Source organism: Stenella coeruleoalba (assembly GCF_951394435.1).
Source record: "Stenella coeruleoalba genome assembly, chromosome: 21".
NCBI lineage: Eukaryota > Metazoa > Chordata > Mammalia > Artiodactyla > Delphinidae > Stenella > Stenella coeruleoalba.
This window is the reverse complement of record NC_137167.1, coordinates 30,928,210-30,954,118: the sequence shown is the minus strand read 5'-3', so window position 1 is coordinate 30,954,118 and position 25,909 is coordinate 30,928,210. Positions and strand designations below refer to the sequence as shown.

Genomic DNA, 25,909 nt, shown 5'->3' with positions numbered 1-25,909 from the left:
TGGAAATTTAAGAGAATCAACCATAGACTTCAAATACATGCTGTTTCCAAGAATGCTTATCTACTCTACTAGTAGAAAGGAGAAGAAATTAGAAAGGAAGCATTCTAATGACTGAGCTTCTGAATTTTTTAACTTACATTCAGGTTTAAAACAATAGGAGTTTTCATAATTAACTGCCTCTTTACCAGCCACATTCTTCCACTTTTACCCACACCCTCCACTGACAAACAGAACAATAGTGAGCTATTTATATGCCAGAGAAGCAACGTCTAAAAATGTTAAACACAACCAATTCTATATGAAGAAAGGCATTAGTAAACTTACAGGCCATAGAAGAAATAGAAATAAACAAGTAAATCATTTCTTCACAATAAAATATAACCAACACTTAAAAATGAGAATACCCAGTTTCGACAAGGACGCAATAAAAGGGACTCCATTATATACGCTATGGAAATATAATTTGATACAAGACTTTGGAAGGCAATTTCATGATCCTTATCAAGAAACAAAAATATTCATACCTTTGACTCAGTAATTCTGCTGAGATCTGATTTTTTTTATTGTGTAAAAAATATATATATATAAAACATGAGATCTACCCTCTTAACAAATTATTAGGTGTAGAGTGCAGTATTGCTCACTACAGCACAATGTAGTACAGCACATCTCTAGAGATTTCTCACCTTGCGTGACTGAAGCTTTACACCCACTGAGCAGCAACACTCTATTTTCCCCTCCCCCAGCCTCTGGCCACCACCATTCTACTTTCTGCTTTGACGAGTATGAAGAAACATCACACAGGTGGAATCATGGAGCATTTGTTCTATGACTGGCTTATTTCACTGAGCACAATGTCTTTGAGGTCCATCCATGTTGTAGCATGTGACAGGATTTGTTCTTTTTTTATGATGGAATAATATTCTATTGTACTTATATAATACATGTTATTTATTCATTTGTCAATGGACATTTAAGTTATATCTATCTCTTGGCTATTGTGAATAATGCTGTAACGAACATGGAAATGCAAATATCTCTTCAATACCTGGATTGTAATCCTCTGGATAAATACCTAGAAGTGAGATTGCTGGATCATAGGGTAGTTCTATTTTTAATTTTTTGAGGAATTTTCATAATGTTTTCTACAGCAGCTGCACCATTTTACATTCCAACCAAGAGTGTATAGAGGTTCCAATTTCTCCACATCTTTGCCAAAACTTATTTTCTGTTTTTTTAAATTATTCACTTATTTATAATGACCATCCTAATAGGTGTGAGGTGATACCTCATTGTGGTTTTGATTTGCACTTACTTGATGCTTATTGAGGTTGAGATTTTCATTCACCATTTGTATGTCTTCTTTGGAGAAAAGTCTATTCAAGTTATTTATCCATTTTTATTTTTGTTTCTGTTTTTTGTTATTTAGTTGAAGAAGTTCCTTATATATTTTAGATATTAACCCTTTATGAGATATATGGTTCACAAACATTTTCTCCCATTCTATAGGTTGCCTATTCACTCTGCTGCTTGCTTCCCTTACTGGACAGAAGTTTTTTAGTTTGATGCTATCCCACCTGTCTATTTTTGCTTTTGCCACCTGTGCTTTTGGTGTCATATCCAAGATCATTGTCAAGATTAATGTTAAGAAGTTTTTCCCCTATATTTTTTCTAGGAGTTTTACAGTTTCTGTCTTAAACTTAAGTCTTTACTCCATTTTTCTTTATTTTTTTTATATCTCTGGTATAAGGATCGAATTTCATTCTTTTGCATGTGACTATCCAGTTTTCCCAACACCATTTGTTGAAGAGACTATCCTTGCTGTATTGTGTATTCCTGGCAACCCTGTCAATGATCAGTTGACTGTATATATAGGTTTATTGGACTTTCCATTCTATTCCATTGGTCTATACGCCTATCTTTATGCCAGGACCATAATGTTTTGATTACTTTAGCTTTGTAATATGCTTTGAAATCAGAAGCATGAGAATTCCTGCTTTGTTCTTCTTTCTCAAGATTGTTTTGGCTATTCAGGGTCTTCTGTGGTTCCAGATGAATTTTAGGATTATATTTTCTATTTCTGTAAAAAACACCATTGGAGTTTTGATAGGGACTACATTGAATCTATAGATAGCTTTGGGTAGTAGGGACATTTTAACAATATTAAGTCTTCCAATCCATGAACATGGGATGCCTTTCTATTTATTTGTAACTTCTTTCATTGCTTTCTTTAATATCTTATACTTTTCAGTGTATAAATCATTTGCCTCCTTGGTTAAGTTTATTCCTAAGTATTTTATTCTTTTTGATGCTACTGTAAATGGGATTGTTTTATTAATTCCCTTTTCAGATTGTTGTTAGTGTATAGAAATGCAACTGATTTTTGTATGATTTTATATCTTGCAACTTAATGAATTTCTAACAATTTTTTGTGGAATCTTTAGGGTTTTCTACATGTAAGATTATGTCATATGCAAACTGACAATTGTACTTCTTCTTTTCCAATTTGGATGTCTTTTATTTCTTTGTCTTGCATGATGCTCTGGCTAGGATTTCTAGTACTATGATGAACAGAAGTGGTGAGAATGAGCATCTTTAGTTCATTCCTGACCTTACCGGAAAAGCTTCCAGTTTTTCACCATTAAGCATGTTAACTGTGGACTTCCCATATATGGTCTTTATTATAAGGAAATGTCATGCTATTTCTAGTTTGTTCAGTGTTTTTTAATCACATAGGGTGTTGAATTTTGTAAATGCTTCTTCTACATCTATTGAGATGATCATGTGATTTTTACCCTCTGTGGTAAATATCACATGGATTGCTTTTCATATGTTAAACCATCCTTGCATCCCAGGGACAAATCCCACTTGGTCATGGTATCTGATCCTTTTAATGTCCTGTGAATTTGATTAGATTCACTAGTGTGCTGGTGAAGATTTTTGCATCTATATTTATCAGGGATACTGGCCTGTAGTTTTCTTTTCTCGTAATGGCTTTTTCTGGCTTTGGTATCATGATAATTCTTGCCTCATAAAATACATTTGGAAGTGTTCCTCACTCCTCAATTTTTTTGGAAGAGTTTAAGAAGGACTGTCATAAATTCTTTAAAAGCTTGGTGGAATTCACGGTGAAGCCGCTGGTCCTGAGCTTTTCTTTTTTGGGAGGTTTTTGATTACTGATTCAGTCTCCTTACTAGTTATATTTCTGTTCAGATATCCTATTTCTTCATCATTCAGTCTCAGAAAGTTATATATTTCCAGGAATTTATTCATTTCTCCTAGATTATTTAATTGGTTGGCATATAATTGTTCATAGTAGTCTCATAATTCTTCGTATTTGTGTGGTAACAGTTGTTATGTCTCCTCTTTCATTTCAAAAAAGTCCTTTTTTTCTTTTCTTGATTAGTCAATTTTGTTTACCTTTTAAAAGTTTTGACAACCTTAAAAGGTTTGTCAGTTTTATCTTTTTTAAAAAATCAACTTTTAGTTCTATTTATTTTTTCCCATTTTTTTCTACTCTATATTTCATTTATTTCTGCTCTAATCTTTATCATTTCCTTCCCTTGGCTAAGTTTGGGTTTAGTTTGCTCTTCTTTTTTTAGTTCCTTAATGTGTAGAGTTAGGTTGTTGTTTGAGACACTTCTTCTTTTTTACAATGTAGGTGTATAGTGCTATAAACTTTCGTTTCAGTACTGCTTCTGTTGCATCCCATTTTTGGTATGTTGTGTTTTCGTTTGTTTGTCTCAAGATATATTCTAATTTCCCTTTTCAATTCTTCTTTGAGCCACTGGTTGTTCAAGAGTGTGGTATAATTTCCACATATTTGTGACTTTTCAAGTTTTCCTTTTCTGTTAATTTTTAGATTCATTCCACTGTGGTTAGAGAAGATACTTGATATAATTGCAACCTTAAATTTGTTAGTACTTGTTTTGTGATCTAACATGTGCCCCATCCTGAAGAAAGTTGTAAGTGCACTTGAGAAAAAAATGTGTTATTCTGCTGCTGTTGGGTGGAAATGTTTTATATATGGCTTAAATGATATAGTTCAAAGCTCTATCTTTTTTCTCTACCATTCAGGCAGATTCCCTCGTAACAATGAGCAACGCTGCCTACAAGGTTAGCAGCCTGAGTGAAAGCCCAACCAAGAAGTCCTGGAAAAATCTCTGATTATGCCGGCCCACGTCATATGCCTTTCTCTGAACCAATCACACTTTCCAGGAAAATGAGGTAGTGTTCTGAAGACCATGCCCATGCATCTCACTGCATGGCTGACACTGATTTCAATAAGGTAATGAAATGAATTTCCCATAGGAACTGGGTTTCTGTTCCTATGAAATGGGAAGACCTGTAGGCTGAAAATACAGTCAATTTTCTGTCTATCTTAACCATGAAGAAAAATTTTATGACACAAAACTGTTTAGGGCATCATTATTTATAATGACTAAAACCTTAAGACACACTAAAATACACATTAATAAGAGAATGGTTAATAAATGATGATATATTCATATGACCATTAAATTTTATATACAGTTTTATTAATGTGGGAAATGCGTTAAATGTCAAATGACAAAATAAGGACATAACTCTACAAGACTGTCTAGCAGATCATAGCTATACAAAACATTGTAAAACACATAGGAAGACATCTAAAATGTTACAGTACAAAGAGTAGCTAGCTGTATCTGGATGGTAAAAAAATTTTTTTTCTCTCTTTTTTTGTATTTTCTTGTTTTACTATAATGAATATGGATTTTATATTTAGAAAATAATCAATATTTTACTTAAAAGAGAGACAAAGAGGGGCTTCCCTGGTGGCGCTAGTGGTTGAGAGTCCGCCTGCCGATGCAGGGGACACGGGTTCGTTCCCCGGTCCGGGAGGATCCCACATGCCGCGGAGCGGCTGGGCCCGTGAGCCATGGCCGCTGAGCCTAAGCGTCTGGAGCCTGTGCTCCGCAACGGGAGAGGCCACAACAGTGAGAGGCCCGTGTACCGCAAAAAAAAAAAAAAAAAAAAAAAAAGAGAGACAAAGAAGAATTTCTTATGTTTACTAGCATTTATGTTTGAAGGTAGGTCTTACAATTAGGACACTGGAATCACAGGAGGAATTATAGGGTGTAATAAATGTTTAAAAGCAGGGGCTTAAACAGACAAATTGTGCTTCAGCCTAGTGAATGGAGTTTTCATTTATTTTGAAAATAAAAAGACCGTATTAGCAGGCATTCGGGGACTTGGAGTGGTTCTGCTACATGACACTGAGGTGCCTTTCTTAATTTCTCTATAAGTGGTGCAGGGCATATTGGCACCTCGTTGAAGAAGCTGAGCTGTATTCACTGTGAAACAGCCGATAGTCAAGTTTTAATAGAGGCAGAAAAGGATGCTTTTGTTCATTAACTCCACAGGGCTCACATTTGGCCTGGAACTTCAATAAAACCAAGAAATAAATGAGACTGCGAAATAAAACTGCATGAACACTGGAAAGGTATCTGTTGATTATGTGGTACTAAATAAAGCAGCATTTCTTTTAACTGTACCTGATTCTAAGCAAAGTTAGAATTGATGGTTCTCAGGGTGTGAGAGACTGACAGTAATTCCATGAAACACCTTCCATCTGGAATCTTGCTGCTACTGTTCTTGCCATTTTAATTAAAAAATCTTATATTGATTTGTTTACTTATTATAACTAGCAATTATATCTCAGATTTAATTTTTAACACCTTAATTATGCTACTGTGAACATACTGCCTCCCACTTTCCCTTTGTTCTTCACAGGCAAGCTAGCACGGCATGCTGCCAGGAACAGGCCATGGGTGTCCTCCCTCAGAACCATCGAAGGAGCAAAGAGGCAAATAGTGATCAAAACATAAACTAACCTGGCGAAGGAGCAGAATTCACAATGATAAAATGATAAAATCCTAACGTAGGATGTTCATTAGAGTTACAACTTCATTTACGTTAGTGTTTTCTAATCATCTTCCGTGTTCATGCTCGCTGGTACAGCTCTGTCCAAAGAACTGGATATGGTCCCTGCTCTGGAGGAGCTTACAGCGTTCTTGCAGAAACGAACATACAAGCCACTGCGATGAGGTTAAAAATGGGGAGGACCATAAGAGGGAAATCTGCTAATAGAGCAGAAAGGAAAGGAATGTTAGCTCGTATCTGGAGGGTGAACAGCACAGAGAATTTCAGGCTAGGGCTGCAGGATTTTTTTTTTTTTTTTTGCAAAGAAGTCATAGGCTTATGAAAGTGCACTCAGGAACAGTGGAGTTCAGTGTGACTGCAGCCTAAAGTGTGTGCTGAGAAAAGTAAGTTGTAAGCACATTACTGAGAGCCTGGATGCTGTGCTAGGGACTGGACATTATCCTGTGGACCACGGGGAGCCACTGCAGCATTAAAGCAGCAGAGGGTGGCATGAATAGGTCTGGGCTTCAGCAAAAGAAAGCTTGTGAGTGTATGAATGATGGATTTAAAGGGTGAAAAACTATAAACAAGGAGGCCAGTCAGATGCAATAATCCACATGAGAAAAGAAAAGGAAATAAACAAAGGCAGTGGCAGTGGAAATATGAAAAGGGCACACAATCGAAAGACAGTCCAGAGTTAGAACCCACGCATTAAGAGTAGTGAAATATATATGGCCTGATTTCTCTGTGTCCATCACTGTATTAAGGGTTCCACACACTTTTGTCTCATTAAATCTTCCTAACAGTCCCATGAGGCACGTTCTGTTTCTTATGCCTGTTTTACAGATTCAGGAACTGAAGACTAGAGAAGTTAAGGAGCTTGCTCAAGATCACATAGCTAGGAAACGGGAGAGGTGGGACTGAACCCAGGTCTAACTGATTCTGGAGCATGACAAATCCCTACGATAAATACCCTCCCACCTGCCTAGGTAAGCATGGGAAATGAGGAAGATGTGGAAATGAGAGAGGACCATGTCTGTTTATGGCCTACGTGACTTGAAAAATGTGAATTCCATTGACTGGGGTAAAGAACATATGAGGGAAAGCAGGTTTCTGGAAAAAAATTATGTAAATAAATAAACATACATATGTACACACACACACACACACACACACACACACACATATAGTGTTGAACACATTCACCTTGAATATTGAAAATACATGGAAGTTTAACTTAAGGCTAATGTGCTCTGAGTCACTCTCACGGAGATTGTTGGAGAAACCACGGCAAAGAGTGTGTTGCCACGGCAGAGCACACGGTTAGAAGACACCAGAGCTCGGGGCAGATGTCTGTGGCATTACTTCCTTTAAGGAAGGCACAAAGCGCGAGGACTCTGAGAAGGAGGAAGGGAAGGAGCTTTCGGAGATGTGGCCAAAGACGCTGGAGAATTCAGGGTTAAGAAAGCCAAGGCAGAAGAAGGTTCTGAACAAGAGATACTGAAAAATAAAACACACCATTTCCAGAAGCATAGTCTCAACTATCAAAGAGAGATCACGCTGCAAGAGAACTGAGGAAGGTCTGTTGGGTCCAGCATTCGGGGGATCACTGTTGACACTGAAGGAGGATGGTTCAGGGGGAAAAGGCATCTGACACCAGATCACTATGATGCGCAGCGGGAAGGGTCTGTGAGGAAGAGGGTGGCCTCTTCTGGCAGAATGGATTCCTTCCTGGTGAATGTGGCCACCTCTTCCTCAAATCCCATAGCGGAGGGATTAGAGCGTCACAAAGCAACAGGTACGCTTTTACAAGAACACCCAACATGTTCCAAGGGTAAGACGCGGGCTTTTTTCTCCTTTAGCCTCTGCTCTAAGCCTAAGAGAGACCCTCAATCTTTTTGTTCCAAGAGAAAGCGTCCTCCTCAGTCCTGACGTTTTCTGCCTCTGGAGGACGCTCAATCACTGTAACCCGCTCCTAGCTGGTTTCTGCCCCTTTACTAACTCTGACCACCTCAGTGAGGTACTTACGCAGTCAGTAATTTGGGAAGGTAAACCGGACACGCTCAGCTCTCTTCCATTTATCTCTTTGGGAACCAGCCTCAGGGCAGAAAGAACACAATCACAGCTGCTTTTTTTCCAGGCAGGTCTCCTATCTTTCTGGGGGCCCTGCAGTTTCGAGGGATAGCCTGAAAGACACCAACAGTTGGTGTATTGGCCGCAAACATTGCGAAATGAGGTGCAAGTGCAAAGCTGAGTAGAAAAAGAAAATAAATGCATAGAAAGACTTTTAATTGGGGCTAAAACGTGTGGTTTGGAGCCTTCACCATAAGTTTTACAGCAAATACTTTGCTTGTAGCGACTTATATCGGACCAAGTTTCAGCTGCTGTGTGGCGTGGGCCGGCACCTGTAAGACTTAGGGCACATGGTATTTCAATCTGGATCTATGGACGCAGATTACGGCCTGCTTCTCTCCAGGATGGCATCTTTCCATGGAGGTAAGTCTAGAAGGGCCCTGACAAAGATGCTTGAGGTAGTGAAAGCCCTCGGCAGGCACAGGCAGCTCAGGGCTAGAGCTGTTGCTACTTGACCTAGAAGTACACTCTCATGTGATATGCCGACAGCGAAAACCCTAACAGAGGCCTGTGGCTGCAGAGGTCTTAGGGCTCAAGGGCAGCTGAGGCAAGAGTTAAGTTTAGAGAGAACTGGAGTTTTTCTATACATCTGTAGACCCTGATACAGCTGCTTTCGAGCTACAGGGCAGCTGAGTCTCATGTGTGCTGGGGAGTCTTTCTGAGGTTCTATCTTTAAATTGTTGTCACCAGGCTCTGATAAGCAGCAAGGGACCAAGGATCAACTGCCCCCAATCATGTTCTCTATTCACAGCCGAGGAAAGGACTGTGGATTTATGAGGCTTGTCCACAGGTTCAAATGGAAACGACTCAAAGAAATACAGGACAGCTTTCAAAGCGATATAGTTATTGTAGCGGGGGCTTTCACTGGCTTCACAGTGTTACGAGGGAATCTGCCTGAGAAGCTTAAGGAATTCACAAGCAGAGGAAGGACAGTGTCTTGAGGAGCACAAGACAGAGGTCTTGAGTCTCATCGGAGCCGAAGGGGCACAGGCTTCAGAAGCATCCACAGTAGTTTCATTTTAGAAAAATGTTGCAAATGCTTTTCTGGTTGAAATAAATATGGGCACAAGAAGAAAAACATCACTAAAAAGCAAACTTCTTAGGCTTAGGCCATTCCAGAACAAAAGGCAGAGGCATTAGCCACATGGCACAGGATTAAAAATGTCTTTCTGCAAGATATATGGCAGCTATATGAGCAGACAGAGCTCACTGTCTATACAGACCAAAGTGCCAAGAACACGGAGCTCAACGAGGAAATGGAGGTTAAGAAGCTACGCACGGGCAGATTTCTCCTCCAGAAATAGTAGGTACGGTGTATAAACCGCTTTGCTGGAGACTGACCCCTGTTAAATTTAAATTAACAAGTCAGAGTTTCTAGTGAACACCTATCAACCAACCACTGGCATCTTGGTGAGGATAAAAATTGAGATTTTTTTTCCATCACCTTTTTTGCGGGGAGCCAGTCTTCCAGCCTCCTCGTAATTTAACCCTGTGTAACACTCTCTGCTGAGGGGATTACTGGACTTAGTGACTCATTTCTGAGAAACACAATAAGACAGAAGACACAGCATATGACTCAGAAGTTAGACCATAAACAAAAGTGCTATGTCACTGTCTCGCTTTCTCTCTCGCTCAGATCACTGGCTCCAAGGGAAGCCGACTGCCATGTTCTGAGGGCACTCAAGCAGCCTACGGAGAGGCTCAAGTTGTAAGAAATTGGGGTGTCTGGCCAGCGGCTGGTGAGAAGTGGTAGGTTGCCTATTACCATGTGAGTGAGTCTGGAAATGAGTCTTCAGTGTTTGGAAGTGATGACTACAGCCCTGGCGACAGCTGGACTCACCCTCATGGGAGACTCTGGGCCAAAACCAACCAGAAAACTTCCCCCTGGATTCCCAAACCACAGAAACTGTGAGATAATACATGCTTGTTGTTTTAAGTTGCTAAGTTTGGGGGTGATTTGTCACACAGCAATAGATAAATTAATACTCCGCCTTATGTTTAGAAATAACTGAGTTTTAACCACAGTTTTGGCTAACGTGTAATGAGTTCAAAGGAATTTTACCTGAGAAAACTGTTCTAAGGCCTGAGGATTGTCTGTCTTTCCTAAAGTTGGTTTATACAGGGGCAGTGTGGTTATAATCTCATGTCCTGTTACTCTTCGGACACTAGAAAGACAGATGTATCTGCTACCTTGTGTTAAATTAGTAAAATGTATGAAGTCCTGAAGAAATAACCCCACTCTCACATATTCAGACACATTGAGAAAAACCTCTAATACAGATTGGGCAGAAGAAAAAATTGGGAATTACTTTAATTTCTAACTTTTAACTCGTATTGTCAAGAAAATTAAACTTTAAACATTAACTTCTGAATCAATAGGTGTGGCCTTGAGCTCCCCCTGAGAATTTGAGTGCAGACGAGGACTTCTACTGAAGTTTTCTGCCATTTTATTATTGCAGCACTTATATATTTTATTATGTCTCTTAATATTGTTATTAAATCTCATTGCAGAACCAGGGCTAGGTTACCTCAGAAAGCATGGTTGGACATAATTTGGGATGGGAAACAGAATAGCGAGTACATGTTCCACTTTTTTTTTTTTTTTTTTTTTTTTTTTGCGGTACGCAGGCCTCTCACTGCTGTGGCCTCTCCCGTTGCGGAGCACAGGCTCCGGACGCGCAGGCTCAGCGGCCATGGCTCACGGGCCCAGCCGCTCCACGGCATGTGGGATCTTCCCAGACCGGGGCACGAACCCGTGTCCCCCGCATCGGCAGACGGACTCTCAACCACTGAGCCACCAGGGAAGCCCCATCAGTTTTTTTTTAAGCAACAGTTTGATGTTCCATATATTTTACTCTTCATCTTATTCCTCAATTTGTTTTGAATCTGACAAGGAAGAAGAGGGTTATATCCCCACCAGGGAAACCAACACTTCTGTCAAAATTCTAGTAAGGGAAATGATTTGGTCTTAAATGTTCAAAGGTAATGATACAAAATGTCCTTTTGATTGTATGTTTTTATCACAGTCAACCTAAATATGATTCAGGTGTCCACAGGATGCCCCTTTGGAATATATATTTTCTTTGTTTATGTAACAACCAATAACATAGGAAATGGTATAATTAATAGTCATATTTATCCTGTGCTCAAAACTGGAGTTTTGGAGCCAGGCACACATGACTTCTAATCCCAGGTCTGGCAAATCACATAACCTCATTGAGGCCATTTTTAAAATTTGTGTCTTCACTTTCATCTGTACAATAAAGAGTAGCACTTACTCTGGAGGGTTAATGCAATGATTAAATGAGATAATATATGCAAAGTCAAGCACAAACACAACACTGATATACAGTGGGCACCCCACATATGGGAGCTGTGGTTATTAGATCATAAATTCTATTTTGTTTTATTCTATAATAATTCACCAAGTACAAAATCTCAAACCAGAGGATTTTTCCATCATAAGGAAATTTTCTGAAACTGTAATCTCCTTAAGATAGTCTTATCATCACAAACAATTTTTCTGTTAAGCTTGCAATTAGTAAATATGTTACTTTAAGCAAATGTTAGGTTATCATCTCTCCTTCTGAACTAAATTCATAATGTGCCATTTTAAGGTAATTCAAGCATTCTGTCAGCTTTCACCACTTAATTTGTATGACTCTAGGGGCAAACTGAGGTCAAGGAATAAAGGTCCCTATGGATATGGCTGTAAAAAATCTTTTAATACTTTTAGTATTAGATTTGCTTGTAGAATGTCCATGGTACAATTTAATAAATTCTGGTTTTGCTGCCTTAGTAAAAAGTTTCTAATATCATTCCATAAGGAATTTTTTGGATAAATTCCTTTCTTGGTTAAATGATCCCATTAGCTGCACAGTCCACCGTTGCGAGACTCTGTTGTGAAAATGAGACTTTAATAACTTTAAGTGTCTAAAATTGATCTCTTTCCCAGCATATGGATTTACTGCTGCCAAGCTATAAAAGAAGACTTACCTCATATCTTGTGCACAGGGGGAATCTTTTAGGCTCAACTTTGCAAATTGGCTCAGAAATGCTCTGAAGATACTTTCCCTGAGCGCCTGTGTGTGCACTGGCTGATTTTATAGACTTAAATTTTCCCACATTTCCTAGCTTCCAGCTTACTCTCTCTCCCCTCAGATCCCCATCTCCCTTCGTTCTGTGCCCCCAATCCTCCAGCAACTCAAGCCACCCCCCAACTTTTACCTAGTTCCCCAGGACCACACTCAACGTAGGGGAAGAACGGCTTGTAGAAACCATACAAGCAGTTACTTAATGAAACAAGATTGTATTTCTAGCAATATAAGTTCAATATAATGCCACAAAAATGATAATAGTATTTAAACACAGACTCCATTTTATTGGAGTGGCTTACCTGTGCTTATATATATATATATTTTTTTTTAATTTCAAAAACCATTGTTACCTGGAATAAAACAATAGTTAAATGTATCGTTTTAGGAGATGAACATTCCCCTCTTAAAGAAGGAAAATCAGACAAAAGATTTCCTCATTAAACATTAAAGAGACTATAGAAAAGGAAACACACCTGAATACTATAGTCTTAACACGTCTTAAACTCTTTTGGTTACTATAACACAGAACAGATTTTATACTTCCCTAGCAAAATAAACAAAATCTTTTCAAACATTGAGAACAACTCATTGCCAGAGATAAGCTTATTCATTGATGGGAACTGGCTATATAATTATATCTACTTCTAAGTTCTTTTCAAAATTTTTAAAAAATATACCTGGTGATTCCAAGTACATCAGAAGGTGGTTTAGAGTGAGTCCTGGGTCCATCCTTGCCTTTCTGCTTAATAACTGTTTGATCACAGACAACTTTTCAGTTTCCTCATTACTGAAAGAGAATTAAAAATAGTTTCTACCTCTAGCCTCATCAGGTTGCTGTGAAAATTAAATGAGAAAATGGGTAATGTAATTAGTACAGTACCTGGAATATAGTAAATGCTCAAGAAACGTTAGCTCTTATCATCAGAGAAAGAGAATGTATACTTATTTGTAAGAGTTTATCTAATTTACTCATGTATTGGCTATATTGAAACAGAATTTTTTTCTCAGTTTAATTTCCTTTGAACACAGTTGTTCTACAAGCTCAAACACGTACACGGAATTCTTCCTGACATTTCATTACTTTTACATTCCTTAGGCTAACAGCAGGCTTTTAATCTCAGACAGATTTTCACGCCTTGATCATCTTAAAATATTTGCTGAAACTAGTATTCAAAGAAAGTAATGTAGTGACACTAACATGCTTTAGATAGAGGTTTTCATTCCACACAGTATGGAGAAAAAAATTTGATTGGACCATTTTCAACCTAAGGCAAATTTGGAACTATATCCATTTATTTTGGACCTCCCTTAATAGCTTCCTTGATAACAAATTTGTGCTTAACTTTTAAAGTTAATCAGAGCAATAGCATTTTCCTAGTAGTACTTAATTTTTTTTCTACTTTCTTTTTTTTTTTCTGTTCAAGATCTTGGGTCTCACGGGAAAACAAAAACCAAACCAAACCAAAACAAACAAACAAAAATCCAAACAAACAAAAACTTCTTCCATTTCAACCAAGTACTCTTTATTCCCTGTGGACTAGACATCTCATTTTAACTTCCATATTTTTCTTCTCTGTTATCTTCATACTAGAACCATTTAATGTCATAAAAGATGTCCTTTATATGTACTTTCCTTTCAATTGTTAAACAAACCCACCATTCTTGTCACTGTTCTCAGAAGATTCATGCACAAGTCTGTTCTTTCACTTCCGGGGAAACATGAATCATACCATGAAGTACTGTCACTGACATTTTAATCCTGACTATTGGAGAAGTTGATCTTTTCCTCTTAGATTCTCTCCTCCATGGGTTCTTCTTCAATCTTCTAGTTAATTCCCCAATTAATCTGCAGTGGAAAATCATTGCTATTGCTTTATATCTCTAGAGTACGTTATTTAAATCTCTAGTTATGCTCCTAACGCATATGACTTAGTATTATAGTTGGCTTGATTCAAGTTCACCTGCCCATCAGATTATAGTCCCCGTCAGTGTAGGGGCATTGCTAGAATCATTACATTTCTTACAGCCCTTGCACATAATTTGAATATAATAGGCACTTATCAAATGTTAATTGAATAGAATATCATCTCTGAAATGAATATTACTGATTCAGCCACTTATATTTCTTGGTCACATACTACATGCCAACCACTCTGCAGTCTAATTGTGGCCCTATATAGCTAGTGCTCTAACAGTAGTACATTATGTTGCTCTTTCTTGAATCTCATCCTCATTTCACCGAAAAGTATTGTTATCCTTTCTTCTCAAAAAAGGAAAAAGGTGACTCAGAGAGGCTGTGCAAGGCATAGTGGCAAAGTTGAATAATGAACGAACTTGATTTTTATACACACCTCTATTCAAGTGTTCTAGATGACAAATTTGGCAACCTGAACACTTTGTATACATTTGTACTAGTTGTAACATTTTGAAGCCAAAGGGTATCAGGTTATTGGTCACCCAATTTTACCTTTGAGTTTTTCAGGTGTAATATTATTAGAATTTATTTCTTAACGATTTTTGAATAATGTGACTAAGCAAGGAGAGTTTGAGATAAATTTCTTTCACCTTGTATATTGTTTATCCTACTTAAAATAAAAGCATATTAGAAACTTGACCAACTATTGCAAAATCTGGATGCAGGTGAGGAAACTTCCCTTCAAAATGGCAGAAACCAATGTCATAACACAATGGGTGGACATAGCTCCCATAGATAAGCCCCTACTATACAAAATGCTGTGTACTAATTTATCTACAGCTGAAATGTTGGTTTTCCCTCATGAAAATACTGCTTCCAAATTCCACTCTTTCTGAAAAACAATTAACCTGTCAAGTTTAAAGTTTTTCGTTCATAATTTGGACTGTATCCTGCCATTGATATTTATTTTAATCTCCTATTGATTTCTGTGGGAATTCTTCTTGTAGAATTAAGGCAGGATATAGCCTCAAAGGAATTTCTGCAAAGAAGGTTCCCACTTTCATCTCTTTGTGTTGGATTTTTATTAAGTTTAGGTCATGACGTTGTATATTTAAAAATAGGCCTACAGGCTAAAGCTATGATAAAGTCTTCTATTTTTGTATTCAGGCTGAAAGGTCAATGAGAAGTCTCACAGGGAAGAACAGTGTTATAAATTATTTTTAACATGTTTTGGTTCAGTTTCTAAAAAAATCAAAAGGCATTTATATTATTTTAAAATGTCTTTTTCACTTTATATATCCCCAAATGTCTATCTCCCATGAGATTTCTTTTTAAAATACCCATTCAAACCATGTTTAAAACATTTTAAAACACTAGATATAATATTAGACAGTCATTTAACATTATAGTAATGATGATATAGAATTATGGATCTTGGAAATTCTTTGGAATGAGGTTAAGTTTGAAAAAAGGCAAAGTAGAAAATTATATATATAAATATTTATAGGAATGTAAAAATGCACATAAATAAAGATGGGTAGATCACGGAAATTTTAAATTTGTGTTATAATTAGTGGATGTTATAAAATTTCCTAATGTTTTGTATTTCAGGTAGTAACGTTAAAATTCAAATGCAAACAAATAACATAACTTACCTTTTAAATTCATCAGATTCATATGAACTTAAAGTCATGACAAAAACTGAAGTGAATAAGAGCAAGGTTATTAAGAATATGCTGGTATTTCAGTTTTTAAACTAGTGGTCCTTGGATCACTTCTAGAGCACCTAGGGGCACATACTATCATCTGGTAATCTTTTTTTTTTAATTTTCTGGTGTCATGAAAATCTCTTAGAAGTTATGGAATAACAATAAAATTTGACCAAGGCAATTTCTGATGCTGCTCTGCCCACCTGATAGATAGGGTTATTGTCTGGACCAAATGAGAGAATGTTTATGTAAGTACTTTTAAAAGTACATGTGAAAGGCAGCATAATAATTTTCATTGTTACTCTGAATACCTTCCAGATTAGTTCTCTAATTTGATCTTAGTTACTTAATAAAGAAATGTCATTAAATGAAAAAAATTTTGAAGTTTTATTGTAATGTGGACTCACATTGTTCTCTGTCCCTCAGGAAGACACTGATGCTAAAATGAACTATTATTTTAAAGACACTCGTCTTGGGAAACTCTCCTGCTGAGGAGGAAATGTCCTGGTTCCATTATGAAAACTGCAAATTAACCTCATCACTGTATTTAACTATAGTAGTTCCCCTTTATCCGTGGGGGACACCGTCCAAGACCCCTCAGCAGATGCCTAAAACGGCAGGAGTACCAAACACTATATATGACTCTTCCTATACACACGTAGCTATGATAAAGTTTACTTTATAAGTTAGGCATAGTAAGAGGTTAACAACAATAATAGTAAAATTGAACAATTATAATAATATACTATAATAAAATGTTGTGCATATGGTCTCTCTCTAAAAATATCTTATTGTGTGAACTGAACGCCTCTTCCATCTGAAGTATGCACTTACCACACACACACATTTGAAGTCTGAGGCTTGACAGCAAAACTAGCACGAGTTTCTCTTACCTTCTTCACAATTTCACGGATGGAAGGTTCGTTCTTATCGTAGGTCTCAGTAACCTCAGCATAGGATTTCTTTCCTTCCTTATTAAGTGGAGAACTTTCACCTTTTACTTAAAGGAAGGACTGTCAGGCTTCTCTCAGGCATCTCCGAATTGCCAGCATCACCCCTCTTATTCTGGAGGTCACTGCTCAGGAAGATAAGGGTCCCTGGAACGCAGGTACCGCGATATTGAGATCGTGGCTCTGATAACCCAAGGGCCAATGAGTGACTAGGGGCGGGGTTCGCTGGGCAAAGGAGTGGTTCCCGCGTGGCCCCGGCAGCTGACCTCGCGAGACTTCATCCCGGTACTCAGAATGGCGCGCGACTTAAAACTTCCCGGCGCGGAAACACCGGGAAGCGAACACTGCGGATACGGAGGGACTGCTGTACCTGAATTGGTGGTAAGAGTGTGAATGAAGTAGAGCTGAGTCGCTCACATCCTTTCTCCATACAGAATTCAGTTTGGGGGGTGTGGTCAGCCGACTGCCTTTGAGCCAAGGTAACACTCTTTCCGGAAGGCTTGTGGACGGTGGGTGCCCAGCAAGGCCGGGGCACAAAGGCCTGTCCCCTTCCGCCCAGCTCGGAGCCTCTACCGCGCAGACCTCGCTCTGGAGCGCCCCGCGGCCTGGCAGACATTGTGTGCGATCTGCCTCTTTTGCATCGAGGCCTGAGCGCTCCAATTGCGCAATCCCGCTTCCTCCTTTTCTCCTTCACAAAAATCCTCTGCAGTCCTGTCTCCACGCCAATGTCTGCTTCCCAGAGAACGCAGCTGACTCCCAGAGTAGCTCAAGAAAGCCAGCAGCAAAGACATGGTCCCAGGACTGGCTCACGGGGCACCATTTGGGACTGAGGACACCAGCCCGAGCGCTCCGTGACCCAGGAGGAGCCCCAGCTGCTGGAAAGTTGCTGGTGGCGACTTGGGAGCCTCTTCTTGCAAAGGAAATGTCATGACTGATGGAAGCAGTGCACAGGACAGTGGATTTAGTGGTTGTCATTAAGTCATGGCACTGTCCTTCCTGATGAAAAGCTAATAGTATTGAACAAATAATTGAAAATCAAATGTGAAGGCCAGAGGGCCTCCTTGGTAGCCTAAAAGAGGCCAGTTTCCTCTCTCGGGAGAAGAGAGAAAAGCTTAAGACAAAACTAAGGATTTAGACCGTAGTCACTGATCTTCAAAGACAGCTGAAGGTTCAGCTGAAGCAGGTCTGTTACACCAAGCTCAGGGCCCTGAGATCAGGGTATCTCGGTAGATGCCTCTTGAGATTTTGATTCCCCGGATTTTTTTTGTTATTATTATTCCTACACCTTATTTGTCAGAGCACTTTTAGGTTCACAGCAAAATTGAGTAGAAAGTACAGAGAGTTTCCACATATGCTCAGCTCCCTGCTCGGGCACCCAGACTCTTTTGAATGCTCTGAGCCTGCACAGGTGAACCCCTCCTGTGAAGAACGGGCCCTGCTCCCATGGAGGGGGACAGTGCAGCGCTCTCCACCACAAGCCCACAGGGGTTCTCTCAGGATATGCCCCTACCCCTCCTGTGGCTGCCAGGCCTATACGCGTGGTTAAGCCACAGCATCACCCAGACGGGGACTTATCAGACCTGCTAGAGGAATAAAGGGCCAAGGCCACAGAGGAACCGCAGGAATTAGTCAGCATGACCAGCAGACATGTAGGATGGCAGGAGACAGGGAGTCCTTGTGGGATTGCAGTGGGAGGTTTCCTGATCAAGGGGACTGGGAAATAAGATATGACCAGGGAGAGTTTATTGACCTGGAGCGTTCTCTTGTAATATGGGACTTAACACCCTGCCAAGAACCGCAGGGGAGGATGCAGAGATGGCCCCTAGCAGCCTGGAGAAAGCAGTGATCCATGTTGAACAGAACTGAAATTCCTGAATTGCTACGGCAGATTGTAGAGAACTGATTAAAAGGCTCAGAGAAGTGGGCCTGCTAGAGTGGTAATATTTTTGTGAGGCCAGAAAATCATTCAGGTTTTTTTTCCTTCCACAGGAAGGCTCAGGGGATACTGGGCACTCAGAGGCTCACAAATTAACCGGTTAAGAAGACATCAGCTTCACTAAGAGTCAGTGGTGACTGTCGTGTGCAGAGCAGGACTGAGGGTAAGAGAAGCTTTCATAGAACCTTCCTCTCTGATAGCAAGAGAGGTGCTGGGCCTGAAGCAAAGAAGCTAGTTACTGGCTTTTAAACAGCAGAATCTGGGGGGGGTGGGCAGGGTTCACAGTGATCATAATGACCGTCAAGGTCAGACAACAGCCAATGCGATGTCACCCATGGAGAGGTATAGAAACAGCACATTCCAGACCTAAGATTACTGCTCTGGCCCACACCTGGGGGAATGAGCATTCTGCAATTAACATCTGAAGCCACAACGAAGCACCAGCTCAGGAGCAATACTCTGAGGATGGGATCCCATCTCCCAGCATACATGCTACATACCGAATTAGAAACCCCTATATGATGCTTTGGTCCCCAGTAGGAAGAGTACGTTGGTTTGTGTGCAGGAGTAACGAGCAGCAAGTGACCCAACCTTACACCTCTGGGATCTATCGGGTTCCAGGTCCGTATCCTCAAAGGAGGAAAATAACTATAACGGTTAACACTTAAGAAGCCCTGTTACTATGTGCCAGACACTTACAAGTGGTCTGCATGTGTTAATGCATTTAATCCCATCAAAATATTGCCAGGTATTTACTATCATTAACCTCTGGTTAATGTGAAACCAAAGAACAAAAAGGAAACTTGCCCAAGTTCACATATTTACGAAGTGTAAAACTCAGCCACCACGAATACCAAAATTTGTGATACAGTAAGTCAGACCTGATGTTGAGCCTCCAAGGTCTAACAGTCACACGAGAGCGTACAGTCACGGCTTCACGGCCTGCCAGGGCTCAGAGGCAAGTCAAGGTCTATTTACTTATAGAGAAGCCGTGGTTTTTCTCCCAAGTCATCAGAGCCCCTGCTCTTTCTCTCACCACAGGGTCTATTCAGCATCCACAGGATCCACTGGGCCGTAAAGACCAAATATTGCACCAGTGGGAGAGCATTCCTGTTCTCTGGGTCAAACGGGCTATTGTTCAGGGCCCCTGCATATGGGTCAGTACAACTCACAGATATTTAATGTATAACATATATTTTTTTAAACCAAAGGATTGCACATTGTTTTTTTTTTCCATTTTGGAAGAGCAGATACTTTAGACCATAGGACACTCCTAAATCTTAGGGAAGTGGAAGCTCTCTGTACTTCTGTGGCATTTATTTTCCAGGCTGTGGCACTCGTGTGCATCATCTTACCAAAGTAATAGGGACCCTGCTCTGTTTTCTAGCTGCATTATGTCAGTAGGGTGATGTCCAGAGCATTGATGAGGTAACTACTCGTCCCTGCAGAATGACTTGGGACACAGAACTAGAAAGTTGATATAAACCTGTGGCAAGACAGTGAAGATGATGCCTGTCTCTGTCACATGAAAACGAATTTCTGCTATTTACTGCTTTTGGAGATAGAGAAGAAAGCATTTGTCAAATCAGTGGGTGGTTAGGAAGGGCTGTATTGATCTGTTCCAATGAAGAGACCACATCCTGTACAAATTTGCAAGATCAAGTCCCCACTTGATTAAACGTTGGATAATCTATTGTCATTCTCTGTTATCAATCCGTCTTTTTCACTAGCCAAACTGGACAGCTAACTACGGAAGTGATGTAATCTTCACTCCTACATCTCTCAAGCCTTTAATGACATTGCAAATTTTTGTAATTCCAACAGGGCTGTGGTATTGCCTTTGACATATTTCTGTTGTGGGCAGGAAAAACTCCAGAAGCTTCCACTTAGCGATTCCTACCAATGATATTAATAATAACAAAATCTTGTATCGCTTTTACTACTGTCCAGACACTATTTTGAGAACTTTATTTACATCTATTAATTCATCTAACTTCCTAACAATCTAAGAAATACATGGTATTATCATCCAACTTTATAGGAATTATCACAGTTCAAGGAACCAGTGTGGTTTCTATCTGTTGCTGGAAATATCTACAGCTGATTCTGTTTTTTGTTATTCATGGCAGTTATGTACTATAAAGTTGCCCCAACACTGGATTCGTGAATACTGAGCCATTGCTCCTAGGGGAAAGATATATATTTAAAGTTGTGTGTGTGTATTTTAAATCCTAAAAACAGTTTATCCTGGTCAGTGCTCTGTTCTTGATTTTACAGAAGTGAAAACAGTCTTCAAAAGTGTTATGTGACTTGCCTGAGGCTGCTCGCCAGCAGGCTGCAGAGTTGGGTTTCAAACCCCATTCAGCCAGCCCCAGAACCGGAGCTTCTTGCAGAGCTCTGCCCGCTGCTGTTTCCGTCCTCTGGGCATCTCTATGTGAGAATTGAAATAAGAAAATAGAGCATCTCCTTGATGGACCTCAGCAGGGAATATGTATAATTGTGTAACTAATGATGCCTGCTGTTCTTAATGTCCATGAATGATGGCACAAGCTCTGCCAGTATTGGTGCTGAGGTTACAAATAAATTTTATTGAGTAGCCAATTCTCAAATAAGCATCTGTGGGTAATGAGGATCCACTGTATCTTAATTTTGCATTTGATAGTTGGGAAAATCACCATGGTTGTGTCCTCTGGTCAAAATTCTCTTATCTCCTGACCCTAACGGGCTCTGCTCTCGCTAGACTGTACTCATATTCACTGGCCTCAGGAATCAGGTAAGAGCAGTTGTTGGATGGTACCACTGTCAAATGAGTAGGTGTGAAGGATCCAATGCTCTACCTACTAGGTCTTCTGAGACAGCATTCACTGGAGAAACGTACACAGATAAAAGCAGTAGTGAGCGTGTGATCTTCTGTGGCCCTTAGAATTCTGGAACAGCACAGGTGGATGTTATGGGTCCCAACATCTGACTGATGCTGGGAGAGGTACCCCAAATTTGGGGCTTTGGGACTTTTAAGCTCTAGGATTAGAGAGGTATCAGCCTTTCCCCTGGCATGATCAGAGGCTGGTGTTCAAGCCTTATAGTTATGATAGTAAAACAAGGCAGATCCATGGTGTCCAGGTTTCTCCCCTTGGATCCTGGTGTGATCAGGGGTCTGGGGTCTAGAACCTGTAGCCTGAGTCCACTCTGCCATCACTCTACCAGCCTGGGTTGCTGTAAACATGTTGCTAGAGCAGTTTTCAGGGAGATCTGCAGGAGGCTTTGCCTGAAGGGAATCAGGTAGATGGGCTAATACCTACATTTGATCGTGAAGATCTGGGTATCTCCCTTTCCCTTCTTATGGTTATTCTCTTTAAAAAAAAAATTTTTTTGTGAAACATAGTTGATTTACAATATTAGTTTCAGGTATACACAGTAAAATTTGATGTTTTTATAGATTATACTCCATTTAAAGTTATTATAAAATGTTGGATATATTTCTTGCGCTGCACATTACATTCTTGTAACTTATTTTGTACCTAGTGGTTTGTACCTCTTCACATCCTTTCCCTGTCTTGCTCCTTCCCCAAGCCATCTCCCCATTAGTTTGTTTTCTCTGTGAGTCTGTTTCTGTTTTGTTATATTCATTTGTTCGTTTGTTTGTTTGTTTGTTTTTGCGGTACGCGGACCTCTCACTGTTGTGGCCTCTCCCGTTGCCGAGCACAGGCTCCGGACACGCAGGCTCAGCGGCCATGGCTCACGGGCCCAGCCGCTCCGCGGCATGTGGGATCTTCCCAGATCGGGGCATGAACCCGTGTCCCCTGCATTAGCAGGCAGACTCTCAACCACTGCGCCACCAGGGAAGCCCCATTTGTTTGTTTTTATGGTTATTCTTATTTTATGGTAGAGTCCTTCAAGGAATGCTAACAGGGAGACTCAAAGAATATTACTGGTTTGCTATTGCACAGATTTCCTTATGTATTCCTGACATCTCCTTCAGTCAAAGGGCTCTGAGATTGTGAATCAGGCGAAGGATTGCCATTATCCCTGTGTCCAAGACAGACCTTTGTTTACCTGAACTGTCCTTGCTCAGATGTACAAATCAAGTAGGACTCGAATGGGCTCGCCATCAGTTTTTATCCTAGGAATCCCAAGTTATCTAGCCACCATCACTGATCTTGCAGACCAGATCGAGCCACTCTGATCACCATGCAGTGCCTGATGCCTATGATAGTAACCACATGTCTCTTGCTCTTGGTGATTAAGCATGACCCTGTGACTCTGTCACCCCAGGAACTTCCCCTATCCATTGAAATCAGGGAGTCATTTCCATTTCAGCATCTTTCTCCAGCAGCTCTATAGCCTACAGACTGCCAGGAAAGATGTCTGACCTGCTGGCATTGCTCTCAGAAGGCTCTGATGAACGCTCTGTCTTCAGGGCCCTCCCTGGCTCAAAGTGAGGAGGAGAGAAGCCAGCCACACCTGTTCAATTTACCCCAACATCCCAATATCTTTGGATTTCTTTACTCACTTATCCCAAAAGTTTTCTGCCCTCTCAGTTTGAGTTAGCAAGAGCCACCCAAGACCTTATTTTAGTCACTCAGTGAAACAGTTAGCATTATTTCCAGCTGTTGAAGTTCCACTGAATCCAGAATTCTGGCACTCATATAAAGAAATTCAGCCCAATCGAAAATTATGTTTCCTCTCCTTGCTCAAGCAAGCACAGACATATCCCCCAGAATATGAGATTCTCAAGCAATGAGATTCTGAGTCTTTACACAAGGCAGGAAGTTAGATCCTGGTTCCTCTACCCCTCTAAGTCATACTAGATTATCCAGTTCCAATGCCGGGAGTTCCATTATTACCAGCCATGGCCCTAACTGTCTCACAAGATTCTGCTAAGGTTGTAAAGTCAACTGGTGTGGAAATCCACAACCTGAAGAAATATACAACACATTTGCTCTTCAGCTATTTCAGTTCTGCTCATGAAAAGATGAGAGATTCATTTAGCAATCCTAGGAAGCCCCTGAGATTTCATCTATCCTTGGAGTCAAGAATTTTAAAAACTGGCTAATCATTTTCTTTCTTTAATCTTCAGTCTTTTCATTGTCCATAGAATCAGCTATCCAACCCGTAGATCCAGCCCATAGCATCCAACCGTAGCATCAGTGCTACTTCTCAGCAGCAGCAAGCCAGCCCCTCACATCCTTGCCTTTGATGGACACGCAGACGGTATCTGGCTTAGCTGTCTACCACTGCGTGCCGTGAACAAACACATTTCCATACCTTAATACCTTCTAGGTGCCACACTGCCTCCAACCTCAGATGACCAAATAAGCCATTGCAGATGCCTTCCAGTTCCCTGGGGTTTCTGACTGCCACTCTTCCTAATAGCAATTTCTAAGTCCATGAAAATATTTGTATTTGGAAAAAAAAAGAAACCCCTCCAACACTAATGCAGCTACTCTAGAATCTCACATAAAAGGAAATCCATAAAGAATACAGGCTTCAGAATCATTTGATCTCCCAAAGCAGAAATGTGTGCCAGGGCTCGGATTGTTTGTTCCTTCTCTCTGCTTTGCAGAGTGCTGGGTTCCTCCTAAAGCTATTTCACATCAAGGATCTGGGAAGTATCAGTGCAGGTTCTATGGGGAAAAGAGTGACTTTCCTTGTCTCTGTGTGATGAATAAGAAGAACTTAAGCAGAAGCCTCTAGCAGACTTTCCTCATGTCGTTTTGCCACGTGAATGAGTTAAATCCTTTAATGTACATTCATAATTGTGGATTCCGCTTATAAATAATCTTTTCTATTTGAAACAGCACACTGGAGTAGGAATTTCTCTCTGGATTCTTTATTTTGCTACAACTGTGTGGTAAGTTCTGTTAAAGCAGGGACTTTGTAATTTTTTTCACTGTGACATTCCTAGTGTTCAGTAGGTGCTCAATAAATACCTGTGGAATGCATGACAAGGCCTGCTCTCTGAGAAATCTTCCCTGTACCACCCAGAAATGCCTGGGGAGGGACCATCCTAGCCGATACCTGCTATGCTCTGGATTTTAGAGTATAAAATATCTCTTTCCCTTGGTGTAATTTTTGTGAGGTTTATTTTCCTTTGCCTCTTGTGATCTGAGCGGTCCCTTAGTGGCCAAGGTTTGGATGTGGATAAAAAGGAAGGAGAAAGTGAAGCCTATTTGTAGCCTAGACTCCCTTACTGTGTAGTCTATACAAATGAAGTCATCGTGGCTCTTGTGTTTCCGGCAAACGAGAGGGTGATCTTATACAAGAGTCACATTAAGACAGGGCTCCAGGGGCTTCCCTGGTGGCGCAGTGGTTGAGAATCCACCTGCCGATGCAGGGGACACGGGTTCGAGCCCTGGTCCAGGAAGATAGCACATGCCGCAGGGCAACTAAGTCTGTGTGCCACAACTACTGAGCCTGCGCTCTAGAGCCCGCGAGCCACGACTACTGAAACCCGTGCACCTAGAGCCCGTGCTCCACAACAAGAGAAGCCACTGCAATGAGAAGCCGCGACTAGAGAAAGCCTGTGTGCAGCAACGAAGACCTAACGCAGCCAAAAATAAATAAATAACATAAATAATTTCTTTTTTTAATCTTAAAAAAAAAAGACAGTGCTCCAAGAATCCTCAGATCTCCCGTTCTCTGCCCTGGTTAGCCAAGCTTCCTCCTCAAAAGGCCCTGTATGCACAATTGTGGCAACGTAGGAAATATAGTACTTTGTATAAGCTAGGATTTTGTGCCAAAGCAGAACCCCACTGAGTCAGGATGAATCCCCAGCAAAAGTGGCTGCCATGAGAACCCTGGAATCTGAACGATTCAAAACCTTGCCTTGCCCCCTTGAGAAAAAGATGAGAGTAGAAAGAAGGACAGGGTTTCCTTCTTCCAGAAGTCAGTACAGCACACTCACAAGAGCCCAGTGTTCAAACACTCAGGATCTGAGGCCAAAGACTTAAAACAATTTAAAGTATAATTTTTTGGAATGTCTCTTCTCCATATCTTCTTTGTGCCCCCGAACAACAGGGGGAAGCTCATAGAGAATTCAGGGCTCAGGATTCCAGCCATACATCCTTTTCCTTTCTCCTGGGGGTCACATCTCATAGGAGAGAGAAATTCTCATTAGAATGTTTGTAAAAACATATTGTCATATATTTGGAAAGAGAATGACATAGCTTAAGATAGCTTTTGAATGACATATAATCTCTCTTCCTGGCCCTGAGAGGACATTCTTCAAATCACTTTAAAAAACTTGTTATGTATGATCTTAGAGCTCT

General features: G+C 40.4%; 2 long non-coding RNA genes across 3 annotated transcripts in view; one reads left to right on the top strand and one right to left on the bottom strand.

The window, feature by feature from the left end:
* Positions 1–12,727: 12,727 nt before the first annotated feature.
* LOC307179683 lies at positions 12,728–16,870 on the bottom strand. Its single transcript, XR_013825511.1, has 3 exons — positions 16,649–16,870; positions 13,789–13,977; positions 12,728–12,918 (listed from the first exon to the last, which is right to left on the bottom strand). It is a non-coding gene; the product is annotated as an uncharacterized lncRNA (long non-coding RNA).
* Positions 16,871–16,986: 116 nt separating this feature from the next.
* The window catches only part of LOC307179811, a 135,964-nt gene continuing 127,041 nt past the window's right edge, over positions 16,987–25,909 (top strand). For both annotated transcript variants that reach the window (XR_013825559.1, XR_013825560.1), the window contains exons 1-2: positions 16,987–17,086; positions 18,695–18,804. This is a non-coding gene — a long non-coding RNA (uncharacterized lncRNA). The remainder of the gene's footprint in view (positions 17,087–18,694; positions 18,805–25,909) is intronic.